Source organism: Amphiura filiformis, chromosome 11, assembly GCF_039555335.1.
Source record: "Amphiura filiformis chromosome 11, Afil_fr2py, whole genome shotgun sequence".
Lineage (NCBI taxonomy): Eukaryota > Metazoa > Echinodermata > Ophiuroidea > Amphilepidida > Amphiuridae > Amphiura > Amphiura filiformis.
The window spans coordinates 61,724,994-61,745,007 of record NC_092638.1 but is presented as its reverse complement, the minus strand read 5'-3'; the positions used below and the strand labels follow the sequence as shown (position 1 = coordinate 61,745,007).

General features: G+C 38.1%; 1 protein-coding gene across 1 annotated transcript in view; it reads left to right on the top strand.

Annotated features, from left to right (window-relative positions):
- Positions 1–7,123: 7,123 nt before the first annotated feature.
- The window catches only part of LOC140165108 (uncharacterized), a 453,311-nt gene continuing 440,420 nt past the window's right edge, over positions 7,124–20,014 (top strand). Inside the window, exon 1 of the mRNA XM_072188535.1 lies at positions 7,124–7,167. The gene's annotated coding sequence lies outside the window, so the exon portion shown is untranslated. The remainder of the gene's footprint in view (positions 7,168–20,014) is intronic.

Genomic DNA, 20,014 nt, shown 5'->3' with positions numbered 1-20,014 from the left:
TTATTTTGGAAGGTTCGTGTTTGTTTTAAATTTTGGGGCGTTTTTCCAAAATTTGATATTTTTGGTCATATTTCAAAAAGCGACATGCCAAAGACAACTCTTTGGGCACATAGTTTGTTATTGTTATTGCAGTTCTTTTCCACATACCTACGTTAACATTCGATTGGGTGATTTACTAATATTATATATTTTATGACTGCAATTTGGCGTTTTCAATGCGTTTTACACGTATCATGAAATTAACGCAAATATCTAGTCACGCTGCTTTTAGAAATTTTACCTGATCGTCGGCTTTTGCAGGCAACCGAATGCAGATTGGCTCACGATAGATGTCGTATTCCTCTATGTGGTTCACTCATTGATAAAATGAGTTTGCATTCCTTGTAACAACACACACATTGCCGTCTGGAAACCGGGTCTGGTACTGATTTTGGGACAGCCAATAGACTTCAGCGCCGTATCAAATCTCATAAAAACCACACGACTGACGACTATGTGTTTATGTTTCCCGCACGAAAGCTTGTGTCTACATCTATTACTATACTTCTTTGGAAACGTTGACCTTTGACCATTCTTTGTATAACGCCCTGATATGACCTTGATATGTTCGCTTGATTGGGTACGTTAGGGTAAATTGGGGTAAATGGAACGGTGGGGTAAATGGAACGCTGAGAATACAATTCCCTCAATCAAGAAAAAATTGGGCAACATCATACCGACTGTTCCATTTACCCCAACGCCATACGTTCTGCTTTCGTTTCATACCCCAAGTGTGGGTTTACTCGGTATTTGAGTGGAAGAAAATCTCAAATGTTGTCACTGACCTTGAAGTGGTGCTACGGTTCAGTGAACATTACTAATTTAAGGGTATTGATTCCTAAATATTTGAATGTTGTGCTGAGAGTTGTCTTACAATATTGGCAATATATTTGTTTTCTACAATAACATAAATGTTTTAAACAATAAAATAGCAGATTTTAATGATGAAATTATGCAAATTAATATGTTAATTAGCTAATTAATTAGTTTGGTGTTCCATTTACCCCACAACAGATCCACTTGGGTTAAATGGAACACGGCTGACTGACTTCAAATATATATAACATGTTAATATTTTTTTACTAATTGGTTTAATTATTATGAAATTATATACTACAAATAACTAATTCATGGTAGATTAGGCCTCCTATTGATTTTTTTAAAATCTGAAAACCATTTTTTCTGTTATGTACCGAGAGAAAGTGTTTTTTTACGTGGTATTTTACCATGATTATAAAAAAACATGAAAACTAAATTATTTTTGTTAATCTTTTGTTTAGTCACAAAGTATATGTTAAATAAAATATTCTGATGTCTTTTCAATGTAAATATAGCTATGAATGTAGGCTCTTTGCAAGTAATGCCCCTTGTTCCAATTACCCAACCCACTGTTCCATTTACCCCAATTTGTTGGGGTAACTGGAACACCATGACCATGCATGTATTTGGACCGATACAAGAAACAAAGCCATAAAATGGGAGTTTATCTGTTAAAACAAGTTGTAAAAACATATTATCTACTTATTGAAACAAACAAAAATCATATATGGATACCCTCCTGACCACAGAAAGTGATTTATTGCTTAAGCGTTCCATTTACCCCAATTTACCCTATAGCATCCATTTCATTGAGGTGTTAGGACTTGGTCAGTACTATACTTGCAGGGATACAATAGTTTAACATGGTGTGTGAGCATGGTGAAAGACTCATTATTGATTAGGCGCGGACATATTAAAGGCACAGGTCCTTTGCGTGTATAGCAGAAAATTATAATAGAATGTGTGAATAGAATGTTTGGCATTTTGCAACTAAAATACTAACTGCATTCTGCATTATGTATTTATTTATTTATTTAGGCCTATGCCTACACTGCAAAAAAAAAAGTGTTCAACATTAGAACACCACCTGTGCAACATTTGACACACTGTATTCAATTTCATATTGCTTGGTGTTCGTAACCATAATGCTTAGTGTTCGTAACATAACGTCAGAGGAAACTTTTAAACACATAGTGTTTGAAGTGTTCAGCATTAGAACACCACCTGTTCAAATTTTGACATACTGTATTCAATTTCAGAATGCTTAGTGTTCGTAACATAATGTCAGAGGAAACTTTTAACACATAGTGTTTGAAATGTTCAGCATTAGAACACCACCTGTTCAAATTCGACATAGGCCTATTTAACATACAGCATTCACTTTTGTAATACTTAGTGTTCGTAACATAACGTCAGAGGAAACTTTTAAACACATAGTGTTTGATCATTCACTAAATGTTCATAAAATGAACACTGTATGTTTAATCTACAATTTTCACAACACTATTATATAGGCCTATAGCATAAAATGCTCGCCTGATTGTAAAACCATTTTTATAATTGGTTACTATTATTTATGGAGATCATCAGTTGTTCTCATTTTATTTTACCCAGGCCTGCAGCTTGCACGGAATGAAAGAACATTGAACATGTTGAACATTTTGCGGTTTATAGAAAAATACCTGACAATAGGCCTATTATAGGTGTAGGCCGTACGTCGAATATTGAAATTTAGGCCTATACCGTACGGTACACTCCAAATAACTCTGGGTACACGCCCATAAAATTGTGTTGTAGGCCTACAGCTCAGGTGTTCACAACTTTTACACTGAATGAACATGTAATGTGTTCGTTTTGAACACTGTATGTATGTAGGCTATATTTACCACGTGCTGGGCCACGCATGCGTCGTTGCACCGTTAATAGAACAGACGATGTCATCGGAGTGAGAAACCGTGATTTGGACGGGGACTTGGAGGTGAGATTTTACCCACAAAATACCATTTTATTTAAAAACAAATGTATCGAACGTGTTCTCCACATATCATAGAACAATGAGACTAAAAATGTAAATTCATCGTTTTTGTAGTGCGTGGTTTTAGTGCATTTTAATGAATGCGCAGTAAGCTTATCAATCATGATCATGCAACAGTCACATGGTTAGACAGTGTGCAAATCTGCAATTTGATACATGCCTAATGTGAATTATACTGATACTGTAGGCCTAAACCTCTGACGAGTGTGTCTTACAACTGGTCAGTATGTGGGTCGATTTCATGCCATGGCATGCCTGATGGAATAGATGTAATTGCGATGTTGCACTCGTCAAACATGCATAGGCCTATATAGGTTTGCTGTAATTTACTACTGAGTCTGTTGTTACAATTAAATTTCGGACAAAGGTGTACATTTATACATTGACCCATTGTACCTTGCTTTGCGTAGCCGTATTACATCCCTTTTTGTAACACTTATTGAACATATGTAGGCCTAAGTGTCATATGTTCCAGACTAGAACACTAAGTGTATGACATTTGTGAACACATCTCGGTGTTCAAAGATTAGAACACTTGTACATTTTAAGTATGCATATCAAGTGTTCTAAACATGAACACATTTGATTTTGAACATGTCCATGTATGACATTTGTGAACACAACTCAGTGTTCAAAGATTAGAACACAAGTGTTCTAAATGATTAGAACACAAGTGTTCTAAAGCTGAACACATTTGATTTTGAACATGTAAATGTGTTCTTAAAGTGTTACATGGCATTGAACATGTAAATGTGTTAGGATTTGGAACACTTTGTGTTCAAAGTTTTAACATTAGGTGTTCAAAACATAAACACACCATGTTCACAAAATGACGACAATATGTTAACATCAAGTGTTCAAAAGGTGAACACACGTGTTCACAAATTATACTGTTGTGTTAAAGTCTGGAACACTTGGTGTTCACAATCAGTACACTTTTATATGTTCAATAAGTGTTACAATTTTTAGTGTTCTAATTCAGAACACTTTTTTTTTTGCAGTGTATTTATTTATTTACTGACTTATTTATTTATTTTATTTATTTGGTATATTAGTTAGTAGGCCTAGTTAGTAATATTCCATGATAGGCCTACGTCGGTTTATTATTGATTGTTGATAACTTGACAACTTGATTGATTGATCGATTGATAGTCATTTCACATTATATTCCTAGTTTATAGGCCAATTTGAATAACATCGTACATTAGATAAATAGACCTATCAGTCTTGATTTATTCTATTCAGCAATATCAAGGATTACTATCAAACTTCTCATAGCTGATTGTAAGTTGGCTCAGTGGTAACACAGTAGGTTTTACAACACCGAGGTCCCGGGTTCGATTCCCACCTCTGCCTATTTTTTGCAAGGCTGAGAAAAAATGAAATTTCTGGACTGCAAACTTATTTGGCGCGCGATCTGAGCTGGTCCTTTTCTGGTGGCTGTGTCTGTTACAGGCACACTCCCTCTGCATCCAAACCAGGTTCACGCTCATTACACCTCCCTTAATGTTGTAAGGCTGAAACAACGGCGAGTACCCGCTAGTCCGAAGGACCGCTAGTCCGAAGGTTTGCTAGTCCGAAGGTTCGCTAGTCCGAACACGTATTTCAATGGAGGACGTGACGGTCGCTAGTCCGAATTTGCAAAAAGGTTCGCTAGTCCGAAAAAAAGGTTCGCTAGGCCGAAGGTTCGCTAGTCCGAAGGTTCGCTAGTCCGAAGGTTCGCTAGTCCGAATTTATTAAAAGGTTCGCTAGTCCGAATTGTTAATCAGGTTCGCTAATCCGAATAAAAAAAGGTGCTCTAGTCCGAATTTTAAATAAGGTCCGCTAGTCCGAATTTTATATAAGGTTCGCTAGTCCGAATGATAAATAAGGCCCGCTAGTACGAATTCTAAATAAGGTCCGCTAGTCCGAATTTTCTTTAAAGAACCTGATCAGCGCCACCATATAGGGCCTACCGGTCTCAAAATGTATTGGAGGTGTTTGATCAAATATAGCGTGTTACCTGATAGGTGCACACAGGTTCACAACATTGTTCATGTTTTGCATTGTTCCTTTAAAAGTAATGATGGCAAGTACATAAAAGTATACATTTTCAGAAAGGAAACAATGCAAGTAACCCAATAAGTTTCCAAATCGATGAAAACTGTATATTTATGTTCTAAAGACACAAAAAGTATACATGGTATAGATGCTGCCATTTTTCTAAAGTATTTGAATATTTATTCCTTTTAAAAATTACTTATGTAGGTTTTGCAGAATGAATGAAATTGCAATCAAATATACACCATCGCCTCAATGGTAATGGAAATAATTCAAAACAACAACGAGAGCTAGGCCTATTATGAATGTCTAAAATACAAACTTTTCTATTTATTTTATTTCTTCATTGATTACTTTCTCTATAAATCCTTCCTTTAATTCATTCTTTTCTTTCTTTCTTTCTTTCTTTCTTTCTTTCTTTCTTTCTTTCTTTCTTTCTTTCTTTCTTTCTTTCTTTCTTTCTTTCTTTCTTTCTTTCTTTCTTTCTTTCTTCCTTCATTCCTTCCTTCCTTCCTTCCTTCCTTCCTTTCTTTCTTTCTTTCTTTCTTTCTTTCTTTCTTTTTTCTTTCTTTCTTTCTTTCTTTCTTAAATTCGGACAAGCGGACCTTATTTAAAATTCGGACTACCGAACCTTATTTATAATTCGGACTAGCGAACCCTAAATCAAATTCGAATTAGCGGACATGATTTTAAATTCGGACTAGCGAACTTTATATATAATTCGGACTAGCGAGCCTTATTTAAAATTCGGACTAGCGAACCTTGTTAAAAATTCGGACTAGCGGACCTTATTTAGAATTCGGAATAGAGAACCTTCGGACTAGCGGACCTTCGGACTAGCGAACCTTCGGACTAGCGAACCTTCGGACTAGCGAACCTTCGGACTAGCGAACCTTCGGACTGGCGGGCCTTCGGACTAGCGGGCTGTAACCGAAACAACATCACTTTTGTCAAGCGTAGACCTACATAATTCATTAACAGCAATAAATCATGACACTCAAATCAATTTGTAATAATATTCATACAAGCCTGCCTGATGCTGAACACAGGATGGCTAAACTGGCTAAACCAGGCTAAACACAGGGTCTGGCTAAACCAGCAGGGCTATCGTGATAGCGCCATCAGCATAATAGCATTTTGGTATTTTGACAAATTAATCGACTGCTGTTCTACCAAAAACGCCCAATTCCCATGATTGGTGCACTGATTTGCACAAACCCACAAATTGCGTCAGAGGAGGCTTAAAGGCATTCCTACAATGCACTATGATTGGGAAATTTGACCAATATAACCTAATTTTAGAGGCAAAGTCCCCATTGCCACACACACAAAATGGTCATTTTAAAACTGCAGCCAACGAGCTAATAGTTGAGACTTAGGACTGATATTTGATTTTCTTACAGGAAACATTCATACCCGGGCATTCATATTGTCCCACTGCATTAATTTTATTCGTAAGTCTCGATGTTTTCAATGTTAAATAATAGGATGAAAACATCAGATATTTGCACACAATCCCAATGCAAAGTATGGTCAACTTGCCACATGTGTACAAAAACCAGACATACCAAGGTCAGAAACCCCATTGGGTCATGGGAATGTCTTTAAACATCCTCTGCGTACCGGGTACACACAGTCATAGGCCTATATAGGCCTACTACACAAAATTCAAAATTCAAATCAAACTTGCAGCAAACAAATAAACAAACAGACCAAACAAGCTATAAGTTGGGCATTTGGCGCCAAATTTAGGTCCCCTAATTATTTGCTGGACTTATTTCTATTTTTGGAAAACAAAATACAAAATGTGCTAAAAATGAAAAATTATAATATTAAATATCACTTCCAGATTTTTGGAGACTGATTTTTTTGACAAAGACCAATTTCAATGAGGTTCACCTTTAAACTTTTTTTCTTTCTAATTTGCACCAAAAATTTGCAGTACCTATCTCCTTACCAACCGCTAATACCCCCCGCCGTGTTCTCATGACAAGTGCAGCGGCGACCTTCAATGGTAATTGGGCGTACACCTGTTCACCCGGGCTGTTCACGGTTCAATGAAAAACAGGCAACACTGCAACAACAAACTTCTGTCAAGTGAAGTTTGAAGCGTGTCGTCGCATGCTGCATGCTCTGTAGGCGAAAGTCAAGGCTGGAGTAAATAATAATACGGTACTATCAGGACTAAATGGACAAGACAAGTGTCTTCATCAAGACAGGAATAAATATATCCAGTGAGTATTATGTCTTTTACAGAACTTTTATGATCTAGCGCCCTGGCTATATAAACTTTGGCCTACACACTGAGCTACATTGTAGGCTAAAGTTACTATGTGCATGAATGCTTTCACTCTGCCAGTTCATGAGTTGAATGCTCCTTCAGTTCAGCGGATTTACTAGAAACCAGAGAAACTTAGTGTTGGTCGGCCACACACGGTGTGCTGAAAAGTGAAAACTTGAATTCAATTCATGTTTGTTCACTGTCACTAGTATTCTAGCTTAATCTGAAAATAGTACCAGTATAAAAGACTATGAAGTGATAGACTATTGAAGTATGAGAATAGAGCTATGTGACTGCATGCCTCATTTGAAAAGGGGCATGCAGTAGAAGGTCATGGTCCCAGGGTCAGGGTCATTCTCTCCATGCATAGATTCATTATGTTCATAATGGATTTGGGAGTACATAGAAATTGTCAATTTGAACAAATCAATGTACTTGTACTGAATGTTGGTGTGGTGTAAAAAATTTCAGTCAGTGAGCCCAGCATGGTTGCATTTGTAAAGATGCATTTCAGTCAAGCAAGGTGCACTGATTTGGCCAATCTCTCGAAATACACTTTTTAACTACAGAGAAAAAAAACCCACCATGGTTGCTATTTGCTACTTTTAGCAAAGTTTCACAAAATGTTTTGAGGAAATACCATGAAATATGAACCAATCCTACACGACATGTATACGGTACGTTAAATTCAGTGGCAGTGCCACAGGGGCATGAGGGGACAAATGCCCAACCCCCGAGGCGGAGCTCTTGCCCCCCCTGTAGCTCCCTGTTTCCCCCAGTAAAAACCCAAAATTACAAAAATTGATTGGGGGCATGTGGCCCTATGATGCTATGCCACTGAGTCCACACATATTCAATGTAGGCCTACCCAGAACAAAACTTGTGTGTTCGCTGTGTCAAGTTGGCTCCAGCCAATAGTCATAGCATGCTGTGCAGATAAACTTGCTGGGACCATCACAATATTCTGCTACACGACTGCTTTTGTCCAACTTAATGAAGAGTAGTATTATGTTAAAAGAATGTCAGTATGATAACAGTCAATGTCTGTGCTGACGAAACTAAGTTGGACGTGGATAACTAATTAAAAAAAAACTGTTCTAAAAATTTATTTTACCATAACCTGTACACCTATAAAAAAAAATCCATGTATATTGAGTCACAAGAGTCTGGGCCGCTACCCACCTTTGTAGGTCAAGGTTGCTCAGACTGATATTCTCAAATATATTGGGGCGTTGATATATCAGGTCTCGCAAATTAGGATTTTTGGGACTTTTTTATACTTTGCAAATGGGGGGAGGAGGAATGTGGGCAGTGACACCCCCTGGATCCACACCGCACCTGTATGTCTTGTATGGATCTGCAGGCGTCTTTCAGTTGTAACTTGTATATATGCTAAAATATGTAGGTCTAATGTACATCGTAACTTAAAGAAACTACAAAATGTTTACCTATACAGTCAACATTGCCATACCATTACTATATTATTATTAACCTACGCATCTCAATTTTCCAACTGACTTGAGATGCAGTAGTGTATGACATAGCATAAAAGAAAACAAATGAGACAAACCACAATGTTGTAATAAAATGAAACCTTTCCTGTACCATACGTTTTGGTATGCTGACAGTTTAAAGGGGCACTTTGGGATCCACAGCCTAATATCATAAAGCACAGGCTCTCCAATACATATGATCTAAGATAAACCCAAGCTCGCTGAAACTTGCTGGCCGCATTGCAGTAGCTTGCTTTGTTTGCACTATTCAAGAGGCATTGCGGTGTGCGAACAGGGCTACATTTGCTATCCGATTTGCTCTGATGCCATTGCAAAAAAGATACTTGTACTATGTAGATATAATTTGTGTCATGTGTGTATAATTATAACAAGAATTTGTCTTTAAAAAAGACAAGTTCACGGATCAAGTGTATAGTACATGTACTTTGAGCTACTTTGGTCTAACATTCAATATTTATATCTAACCTACTCTGCACTTATTCGACAATAAATAAGTGATATGAGGCTTAATAATGATACCTGCGTCTTGACTCTCTAAAACAATATTTTTTAAAAACCTCATTTTGCATTTAGTTTTTTAAGCCACCTCGGTAGCCACATACAGGCTCTCGTTTTGCATTTAGGATTTTATTGCATTGCAAAGTAGCAAAACTTTCTTTATATAATGGCCCAATTCGAGCCTGGAAAAGGCTATCCCTCTTACAACCTATCGACAGGTCTGATTTCTATAATGAGGTGTCACCGGGTTTGCAAGAGATAATAATGCCAAATCTAAACACCATGAAATTTACCACATCACGACCAAGCTCACATTGGGCGCCCATTCCTTTTTAAAGGAATTTTACTAAGTCACCTACTCAGTAGGAAACAAATTTGGAAAATTGTATCTTATCACAAGTAAACAAAATAATTACACAGCTTGCTCTTGCTAGCTTTTGTCAGGGTCAGGGATATGTATGAACACCAATATGAAGTCAATAAACATTAGCTAACATTCAATTAACTATGATAGATAATGGACTTAGTTTTGAGCAGTGTAGTAATTTTCTGAAGTAAATCGCTTGCTACACAGTTTTCTATACAGAATGATGTTTACTTTGTAATCAGGCCAGGCCAGGATCCTGCTAGTTTTGATTAACCAATCAGTTATGTGTATTGTAAGCATGTGATGGCTATAAGCCAATTGAAAACATGTTTCTAAAAAGGGCTAAAAAATTCCTACTCCTGGACAGACTCTTTTCTGGGTTAGGGCTAATTAGTAAGTTGTCAGTGTGGCAAGATTAGATATTAAGGCATACAAACTAGGGTATGAGATATTAGGAATTATTTCCTAGACTCTTATTCACAAGGCTGGTGTGCTACAATACCTATTCATGACACATGATATGTAAGGATAAACTGTGCATATGAGATGTGGGGAAAGTGGCATCATTTCACTGCCGTGAAAAAAAGATTTTTAATGATACAGTAGCAGAGAAAAATAACACCGAAAATGTCCATAAAACACTTTTAATGATTTCAAAAATCATTCATAACCTCATTAATATACGCGAAGCCTGTAATCCAATCAAAAGAAATTGATTGCCTGACCGCACACTAATTGCGAGGTCATTAATAACTCACAATGACTCCGGGCAGGCAACAATGACTTTTGCGAGCGCGTGCGTGTATAAGCTACGCGTTATGGCAATGCACACGCCTACGCGATGCCGTCGCGCTTCTGTGATTGGTAGCTCTTGTTGTCGGCGCGAATGTTATATTCGCCTGGTTGATTTTTTTGTAGGGTAGGTTACAACAATGATTAAAACTGGTTATGTTTAACAGCGTTTTATTGCATAAAATAACATAAAATGCCATTTTGATTTGTTCAAAATATTAGACACGATGGTAATGAATGACAATAATAACTTTGCACCATCTATTTTGTGGTCATTGTGTGAAATTGTCGGGTTTTATTTTGGGCCTCGGTATTTTTTTCCTCGGGAGCTACCGCTCCTCGAAAAATACCTCAGCCCAAAAACAAAACCCTCCGATTTCACACAATGACCTCAAAGTAGATGGTGCGCAGTTATTATTGTCTAAACCATTTGTTTTTAAACATAGAAGGTCACCTAATGAAACTGACAGGATCTAAGAACGGCATAAAAGTGCATGATAGAGTCCGGGGGGAGGGGCACTCAAATATAAAAGTGACGTACCTGTACCCACCAGCGTATGAAACTAGGGATCTATCGGTGTAGAAATTTTCAGATAAAAGGGGATCATTCAGTGTTGGCTACATCTAAAATGGGGTGATTTTGTATGTGAGTGCCCAAAATTTCACACCATTTACAATCAAAAATAGCTTTTTACCCAATTTTACAGCTAGTACAAAATAGACAAAATTCGTTCATTTTGCTGAAAATGCGCGCGCAGTGCGTTGAAATTTCAATTTTGAGGACTAATTGTTCAAAAAAGGGGGTCATTCAGTGTAGGCTGCTGAAAAAACAGGGTCATTGGGTGTAGGATTTGCCAAAAATACCGGGGTCTTTTCATGGGCACATGACATACATCAATATATGGGAGTGGCCCCCCCCCTCTGGGGATAGAGTACATTTGAGTGATTCTTTATGACTTAAACCCAGGTAACCCATGAGTATAGAACCTTAACAATTCATAGTTCATTCAACATCAAGAATGCTGTCACAAAAAAAGTGATTGCTGGCAAATGACCTTGGTAATGACCTTAAAGTCTTTGTCTATCATTTAATGGAAATTGTGGGTTAGTCCTGGTAGTCCAACAAAAACTGAAATTTCATTAAAAAACAGATAGACCATATTCCCTTGATAGTCCTCAAAACAGTGCAGTCAAGGTAGGCATACTCTGGTGTGTGAGGGTACATGTATGAACTATGATTTTAACAGTCGTGGGGACAGGAATTTTTGTAGGGGGCATAGGGGAAAAGTGAATTTCAAAAGTGAAAATTGCACAAAAAAGTGGACATTTTCGTAATTTTGAGTTTTTACTAAGGGGAAAGAGTTATAAACTGGGGGAATTTCCCCCATGCTCCCCCTGGTGCCATCACTGAATTTCGAGCCCTTTCACTGCTGGCTAGTGTCACCAAACTTCCTGAAAACTGCCTAGTGTACTGCAAATTGGCAACAGTAACCAACATGAAATTCCAGCAGCTCAATGATTTTGGCTGCAAAAGGTAAAGCAGAAAGTGGGGCAGCAGGGAGTGCCATGACTGCAGTCTGTGGGCCTCACGGATTTAGCAAGCGCATAGCGCACTTGTACCAGCCCAAAGGGCTGGACCATTCGATAGTGAACTGGTTTGCTGACCCAGCCTGTCTGGATAGTACTGGCTGTATCAAAATGATGGTACCCATCAGTTTTCAGTGATTAAAAACAACACTGCCTCATCAAAATGCAACATAAGATCCACCAATTTTTATGCCTCCACCGGAGGTATTTAATATGTTTCCTGGTTGTCCGTCTGTCCGTCCGTCTGTCCATCTGTCCGTCCGTCGGAACTTGCGAGTGAAATTTCTCGGAACTGGTAAGGCGTATAGTGATGCAATTTGGTGGAGGGGTGGCAATTGGTGGTCTCCAAATTTAATTTTAGCAGGTTTTCGTTGCAAAATATGGTAATTAAGTACCTAATTTGCATAATTTATGCATATCAAGCAAAATAACTTTGTGCACATATTATCTGGAGATCTGTACGAGTTACAGTGATGAAACTTGGTGGAGAGTAGCACAGCCAGAGGTTCTTGACCTGATTTGCATTTCAGCGCAAAATTTGCGTAATCGCAAGGTCATTGTGAGGTCATTAGGGGTCATCCGGGGTCAAATTGCCATATATTGTTGCAGGTTCAGGGTGTATTACACTAAATCAATGCGCGAAAGGTGCAATGGTGATGAGTTCCGGTTAAACGTATATGGCTACTGGAGACAACGTGGTGTCCTTAGGGACCATGTTCTTCGTGAGGTTGACATGTTCTGATTTAAATGAAAGATGCTAGCCTATTAATGACTAAAATAGATATGAAATTATACAAATCGATTTCACAAGAAAAGTAGGCCCTGTCCGAATTACTGCTAACGGAACAAGTTTTAATGCTAGTTTTGGTGTTGAAATAGCGGCGTCGCTTTTCAACATTTTTTAATAAAAAACTGATTCTATAAAGTTCCCCAAAATTGAAGCTTAAATAAAATTTCAGTCCTTAATTAATACAGGGATGACGTAAAAAAGTGACAAATATTGTCACGCCTGGTAGAAAACGCCGTTTGAAAAAGTTGATTTTACGTGCTTTTCAATGGAGAAGTTATTTGGTGGTTTACGCCTTTGAAAGCATGTTAAAAATGGTGGAATGAGCTATAAAATTCGAATTTAAAGTTATTAAAGAAAGTTTTCCCCTCAAACTGATTTATTTTGAAATGAGAATATTCTATTTTATAATCCCGAAGCTTTCAAACAAGATTTTAGAGTATAAATTTCTGGAAAATTCGTTGGAAACAGGGTTTGGTACCAAAGCTGGCAATGGCGGCCATGTTTGTTCAGATATACCACTTTGAGCTTAAAATCGAATAACCATTCAACTTTTAAAATTTTGTTTAAGAAAATGGTACAATAATTGAAAAACGTATAACAGGAAATGCGTTTCTAAGATACTCACGGGAAGATTTATCCCATCAAAGGTATCCAAGTACCTCCAACTGCCTTATCAATAGCGTTTTAAGGTGGCGTTTCTATTTTCCTCTCAATTTTAACGAAATTTGGTCGGTATATGGCGTTACTAGTTACAATGCGGCCGTTTTCAATTCTCTAGAGGGAAATTGATTAACCAAGTTTGTGACGAAGTTTCTTTGATTGAAGATATTGTAATATTATCAGACATTGGGAGAAAATATGCGCGCAAGGGGGGGGCGGGGGTCGTGTCGTGATACCCCTACCCCTAACGCTTTCGACCTAGGCATATACTCGTGCAATGAGATGATGCTTGTCATGGGGGGGGGGGGGGGTTCAGAAACCTTTGTGCATTTTGCTTATGTAATGTGCAACTTAAGTTATTTGACTCACTGTTGTTAAAATTTTAACTATTATGATGTCATAATTGTATTTAAAGATCGATCAAACCTGCTATAAACTCTGTTTATATCCATAATGGTCAAAAGTACCCAAAATGGCGGTTTTTTTTTAATGTATCAAAAATTGTTTAGAGAACCCTTATAGCAGATTGGTGTAATGTATGAATTAAAGAAATGACACTTTTTCTTAGAATAGTTTATTGTTTCCAAAAATAGAGACAAGTTTAAAAAAATTCAAACCTCTTGTGCGGTTAAAGGGCGTATTACACTAAATCACTGCGAAAGGTGCAATGGTGATGAGTTCGGTTAAACGATATGGCTACTGGAGACAACGTGGTGTCCTTAGGGACCATGTTCTTCGTGAGGTTGACATGTTCTGATTTAAATGAAAGATGCTAGCCTATTAATGACTAAAATAGATATGAAATTATACAAATCGATTTCACAAGAAAAGTAGGCCCTGTCCGAATTACTGCTAACGGAACAAGTTTTAATGTTAGTTTTGGTGTTGAAATAGCGGCGTCGCTTTTCAACATTTTTTAATAAAAACTGATTCTATAAAGTTCCCCAAAATTGAAGCTTAAATAAAATTTCAGTCCTTAATTAATACAGGGATGACGTAAAAAAGTGACAAATATTGTCACGCCTGGTAGAAAACGCCGTTTGAAAAAGTTGATTTTTACGTGCTTTTCAATGGAGAAGTTATTTGGTGGTTTACGCCCTTCATGAAATTTGGTGGGAACGACTACTGTAGGAAGAAAAAAATGTCAAGGTCATTTTGGGGTCATCCAAGGTCATCGGAGGTCAAATTGCCATAGATTGTCGCAGGTTCATGAAATTTTGTGGGGACGACCACTGAAACAAGGTAAAAATGTCAAGGTCATTTTGGGGTCATTCGGGGTCATCTGGGGTCAAATTGCCATAGACTGCTGCAGATTCATGAAATTTGGTGGGAATGGCCACCTTAGTGAGGCAAATAATGTGAAGGTCATTTTGGGGTCAAGTGAAATTGCACCGTTTAAAATGATGGGTGTCAAGGTGGAGGCATTGCGGCCAACGCTTTGCGTCGAGAACCGCGCAGGTCGAGAACCGCAAAATTCTAGTTGTAGATGAAAATGTGATAAAATGTTATAAACTTCAAATTTTGGCCATTCCAAGAGGATCCTATGTTGAATTTGGAAGAAGCAGGCTTTTCAATAAATGCTAAAACTAGTGAGTACCAATCATTTTGATACAGCTTGTATGCTAAAGCAACAGAGCCAGTGGCAGCACCAAGGGGCGAAGTAAATTTTTTTTGGGGGTGGTAAAATTTTAAAAAATTGTACTAAATTGCTGCAAAAAGTGGACATTTTTGTAATTTTGGGTTTTACAACTGGGGAGGCAAAAGTTCCGACTGGGGAATTTTCCGCATCCCCCCCTTGGCATCACCACTGAACAGAGCCCAACAGTAGTATACAGAGCACTGACATGATTGAGAAAATGATGCACGTGGAAGAAAAAAGAGAATGAGGAGAAAAAGAGAAATTTAAACCAAAATGCTGCTCCTGAGGAAGAAATCAACTTTATACATCCCTGCGGTTTATTGTTCATGTTATTATGTCATTGTATTGGTTGTGCGCTTCTTTCTGTTGTTAAAATGAACAGAATGTTCTTCTTGCCAAAACCAAATATATTTTACTGACCTGACAGTTTCGGCCACCTTGGTCGAAGGCCATCATCGGAGTGATGGTACTTGATCCTTCCGACCAAGATGGCCGAAACTGTCAGGTCAGTAAAATATATTTGGTTTTGGCAAGAAGAACATTCTGTTAATTGTATCAAACAAACCTAATGAATTTCTTCAAGAATATTCTTTCCGTTGTGTTACATAGTTTATCATGTTAATAGAATAACTGGGTTCACAAAGCACAGGCATCTGTGCTGTACTCAGATACCTGTATGATGATCAAAGATTTTCAACTGTTGCTCGCTGTTCGAGAGGCGTCACGGTTTGAGAACAGGGCTAGTTCTAGGGCCACACTGAATGGTCACCGACAATCTGTAAAGTTTGCCGAGGCCGGTTTTTTGAAAGCACTAGAAATCACGAAGGATTAAAAATTAGGGGATATTAGGTCATAGTGAAAGTATACTTATTGTGTAAATTTAGGGGGAAATGGGAGGGAGGGAACAATCGCATAGACAGTAGACATTTTGCTGGGGGAGTTGCTCAGGGGGAGAAATGTCCTGACTTTGGTGATCAACATATGCAGTCCAAGCAACATGGTGCCTAGACTGGCCCCCAGTCTCGGTTCGGTTCCATCTCTGGATAATGTAACAATAAATAATTACGTAATGCCCTATGAAAAAAAAATGCCAACTCCCCCCTTATTTTCTTCAATGCCAAAAACCCATTCCTCTTCATCCACAAATCGACGCCACTAATTACACCCACCACAGTCAACCATGCAGCAAGATAGAAATATACTCGTATAATAAGTGAACGCGAAAGTCCATTGAGCGCTGATTCCGAGACTGGTCCAATCTGTTAGAGATCTCACTTCCAAATTTTCGTTCAACGAAGCACGGTGATTCCGATGTCAAGTACGAAGGCCCCGCCCCGGTTTCAATTCAAATATGGGAGCACAAAGCTATGCCGCGGGATGTGATGCAAGATCGGATGGGACACTTGTCAACAACTGAGAGGTATTGAGCTCAAGTGGCACGCGTCTGATAGACCCATGGCACGCGCAATAATAAAAGGCAACCACTGACTCGGACTTAGGCCTATTGTCCATATTATGTACATTATCGCGTGCGGTTTGCAAATGTTTGCACATTATTTAGCTAGGAAGCCTTTTCAAATATCCCCGCTGCCAAGCTGCGTTGATTGGTCGGATACAATATCGTTGTTTAGTCGCTACACAAACGTTAATGTAGTGAAAACATGGACGTGGTATATAGAAAGATTGCGTGACTCCAAATCCGTAAAAGTGAACTTCCAGCAGTTTGTGGGAGCTGGAAGTCAAATTGCCTACAGACTGGGAGGGTCCGTGTATTGGGTTGATTTTTAATGCTATGTAATCTACATTACCAGTCGTTCTCCACGGACCCGAGGGAGGGTCTACATGGTGCCATGCTCGGCAATGTTTCCTGGGCAGGCATTTGGACTGAACAGAAACCAGCTACCCTGGAGAGTTCAGAATGTATACTCAGGGCTGAGTGGCTTGAATATGCCCAAAATTTTGCATTATATTTTTTAAAGAAAACCCAGGGGGGGGGCTGAAGCCACCACAGCCACCCCTGGACATGCCACTAATCATCAATCCCCTCTATTTCACCCTCTGGTTCAGCCATGTACTCAGCCAGAATCGGGGCCAGAATTCCCTTCAAAGATTTCAAACTTGAGCCTATCATCTAGGCATGAGAATTTTCTATGGCCAGCCAACTTTACACTGTTTTTTGTGTTCCCCCACCCCCCGACAACTGTCAGGTTTTCACAGGAAAGGTCATTCTAGGGTTTTTTTTTAACTTCTCATTAAATTGTTTAACATGTGGGCCATACTGTAAAATATTGTATAGTTATCTATGCTAGTCCAATGCAGTCATTTGGTATACATGCAAAAACCCTGTACTTAAATTATAGTGAATAGTACCTTTTCAGTGCTAAGAATAGCTTCATTAAAGAACTGCATCCAAATAGTTGATTGTATCCCCACGCACGCACGTACGATCCATTAAATTACCTATCTCTTTTATTTACTTTTATTTACTTTTAGTTGCTTGTATTTTTGTCCAAAACAATGATCTGGATGGGAAAATGAAGTTGTAGCGAATTCATTGGACTGCATTGGAGTGTTACGATTTGCAAAATGCAGAATGATTAACCAGTCCAATTATTGGTATAGTGTGTACAGTAATAATTTGTTTGCCTTGAAGAGTAGGACAAAAGTGGCAAGAATTTCAACTTTTTTTGATGATTGCATGGTTGGGTAGATATAACCCACAGAATAAAATTATGCCTTCCCAGAATGCTTTGCTGAAAGTGTGCTATATTCATGGGTGTCAATCCTGGGGGGAACAGGGGGACATGTCCTTCCCTCCACTACCTTTAGGCAAAATGACAAATTTTTTGCTTTTTTAAGCTACTTTTTGACAAATCAGGCCGATTGGGAAGCATGGTGGCTTCATGGTTAGTGCACGAGCTTCATAATCGAAAGGTTGTGGGTTCGAGCCCCGCTCCACCCAGGTGTAAAATGAGGAGCTGCTGGGGGTAATCACAATTTAAGTTGCTGAGAGTACCTGCGCATCAGTTGTGGACTTGGTGAAGCAGAAATGATGTAGGGTTGGGACACATAAAAAATGGAACATCTTAAGGGATCGGATAGCAACGTTTGCACAGTATTTTTGTAGGACATGAGAGCACATAAGACATATCATATTGAAGACATACATTTTTCTCCAAAAGACTTAAAAATATTACATCATTCTGGGGAAAAAATGTATAATCTTCAATACGAAAGGTCTAATTTTCATTTTCAAATGATGGACGGTTTTTCCTTCCAGCTACATACATTTAAGTACATAGGCCTATCATTAGATTTATAAAGTTTACTTTGGGGACTGTTTTATATCAAAAATTAAAAAAATATAAAAAAATTTCCATAAAACTTGTATTTTATCACGAATCATCAAAAAATCGAAATTATTTTTAAAAAAATGAAGAACATTTCTCATGTTAAATGTCCGTAAACTGATCAACAGCATCATCACCCCGATTTTTCTCATTGTTGATGAGTTTTTACCATCCTGCAATATGACGCTTTAAATCAATGTATTTCAGAAAGAAGTCTTGAAAAAAACCCAGCTTGTTAGAGGCTACCACTTGATCGAAATTTTACACGACACAGGAGTTTTGGGTAGGCATAGAAAGAAATCGGAACCAATTTGTCCGCAAAAATACATCAAATAATATCAAACTGCAGTGGCGCTATAATGATATAAGCAAAAAACAAAAATAAATAAGAAAACATGACCTATATTGTCAAGCATGATATGAGGAATATGAAAGAAAATTTGAGAGCACCTCCCCACCCCATTAAAGAAAATAAAACAAAGACAAATCATAAACATGATATAGCTAAAAATAAAGAAATAATTAAGCGAAATAAATACAGCATGAGCTATCTTGTCAAGATTGATAATGGGCGCAGTGATACATGTAATGTTATTTAAGATTAATCCCTGGGGATTAATCAGTATGAATGACCGGTATAAAAGTGTACAGGGGCGAGCTGATTGTCAGTGCCATGGCGAAACACTTCCTGTTTCCATTCGGGACATGCACTCGGGCGTTTTTTCGGGATGCCTGACCAGAATGTAATTCATGTGAACCAACGTATTGGCTTGCTAATTATGCTAATTATTCACATTTACACTGAAATTGTTTCCGTTTTCTTACATAGATGCATAGAGGGGACGATATTTGACATTGTATGTAAGTTTAAAGAGAATCCATATCCTAAACTGATAGGGTTACCCCCCTTTTAGAATGCAATTCCATATGTCTGATGTGCTCTCAATTCCCACAAAAAATACTATGCAAACGTTGCTATCCGATCCCTTAATGCAAAATGGGGCGTCTTATACGCTGGCGAAGTTACGTAATTAATCGGATTAACTACCATAGCAATAGGTCAAAACAATTTTGACATAACGCGCTGCACTACAAGCGTGAACTAATCACCTGTGTATGTCTGCAATCATAGATTGAATACAATACTGGTCTTTTCAAAGATACTAATCTTACAGGTGCAAGTGATCAGCATGATATGGTTCAATGCAGAGGTACCGTGTGAACGTATCAGTGCAGCGCGGTATATTCAAAAATTGTTTTGACTTATTGCTGTGGTAGTTAATCCGATTATTATGTAACTTCGCCAGGGTATTGAGTGTATGTGCTGATTTCAGAGACAAAATTATGCATGATGGGATGGCATGCTCTCCTGTGGACCTTCCCATTGCTTGTGTGTGTATTCTGTTCAATTTATTCAAGTCCTATTCAGACTGGTTGTGGAAACTTGAGCCTATTATCAATCATAATGCAGTCTTTTGTAGCTCTAAATTTGATGGGATGAGTTAGACAAATGAATACTATTTTGACTGGTATTTACCAAGGTATTGTTAGATTTTACAGGCCTATTGCAAATGTGTTTTGGACCATGGAATCTTTTCTGAAC